Below are 1,817 nucleotides of genomic sequence, written 5' to 3' on the forward strand. Positions count from 1 at the left end.
CACGCACGCACGCACGCACGCACGCACGCACGCACGCACGCACGCACGCACACACACACACACACACATACGGACATTTTTTTTAGGCGATATTTTGACGTTTTACAACAATCTGAACATATTGGCAGAAAAAACTCAAAAAGCAATTTCACACACATACGGACATTTTTTTTAGGCGATATTTTGACGTTTTACAACAATCTGAACATATTGGCAGAAAAAACTCAAAAAGCAATTTCTTCGATGGTTTTTTCTACCCCTATTTCATATATAATTTTTTTAAAATTTGATTGACTAAACTCAACTTAAACGCAATCGAAGGTTCATATACGAAATTCACGAAAACAAAGCTTTCTCTATGAGGAAGCAAAAATGCATAAAATATATTAAATAAATAACTATTTTACTACATATAGTCAATAAAGTATTACAGTATTTTATTGCAGTATTTTATTACACAATAAAACTGCAATTGCAGCGCAAACGAACAATTATTTTTATAAATAATAAATAATAAGTTATGAAATGCTCTCTTTGCATTCCCTGTCACATCTGGCCATTTCAATGGCCTCTTTTTTCTTTCTCTTTTTTTCTCATTGCTATTATCTTGTAGCACTTAGATTTGTTCGCTAAAATAATCACGTGGCTGCGTCATACTTTGCACAATATTAAATACAATGCGTATTTAATAATGTCGCAACAGCAAAGAGATAGAACTCTGACCTCTGCGATGTTTCACAAATAAAAGTTCAATAAAATGAAGTATCAGTACATGAGCGTCGAATCTGTACCACGCAAAAGATATTGCAGTAAATAATAAATAGACGGTTCTTCTTTAAGGATAGGTCATTAGTAACTGCAAAAATTTATTTATTATAAAGAGAAAACTCTTAAAGAGTGTTGAACAGTTTATGTAACAAATATGGTGAAAATAGAGAATGACCCTTAACTAATTTTGTGATCTTCTAAATTCGAATCGAATTGTATGCCAAACAGTACTACATGATGGGACATTAATTTCAGCAAATTTTTAGTTCAGGATAATTTTGAAGATACAGGGAGTCAAAGTGGCCAAATTCCCAATATTGTCCAAGCACAAAGGACACAAAAAAAAGTTAAAACTTCTTTGATAATAGTGGTAATTTGATTAGAATTAGTCCGAATAAATCTCTGACCACCGTACTAAAAATCTGACCCCTCCACTCCTGTTGCTTAATTTTTTAAAGGAGCCCCCAAAAAAGTTTTTACTGAATTTCTCGAAAGCGGATACAGTTACGAAAAAATGTAACACTTTGCACACGTGTCATAATCGGTAAAATGTTTCAAAAGGAAGTTGTTTATCTTGGAATTTGATCTACACAAATAGGTCTCTTTTATTTTTTTTCGTAGAGCTAATCTTTTGGCTCAAAAACTCTCTCACTCGTTCACTCTCTCAATGAATCTTTCTTTTAATTTAAAGTATAAGAACGCTGAGTCTGTTACTAAGTTCTTGCCGTCTATCACTTGCAATATGCCAACAATATAACTTTTCAAACTTTTAAGCCGGGTATACACTTAGCGAACGAACACCGAACAAACAGTGAACGCAAACATTAGTTGTCATTATTCAACAAATTGTATAATAAAAAATCTCAAATTGCTAAATGCAGCAAACATCGATTCTAGTCGAATTCTGGTGTTTGGCGCAACCAAAAAAAAAAGAACAGACAACCAAGGAACACAAATGCGAATAATGTCCGAACGTTCGCGTTTGCTGTTCGTTCTCTACACAGTAAAAAATCGTGCGTCCAAATGTTAAAATTTTCTTGTGTTACAAA

This window comes from Temnothorax curvispinosus, unplaced genomic scaffold (assembly GCF_003070985.1).
Source record: "Temnothorax curvispinosus isolate PA1 unplaced genomic scaffold, ASM307098v1 QBEX01018062.1, whole genome shotgun sequence".
In the NCBI taxonomy this organism is placed as follows: Eukaryota; Metazoa; Arthropoda; class Insecta; order Hymenoptera; family Formicidae; genus Temnothorax; species Temnothorax curvispinosus.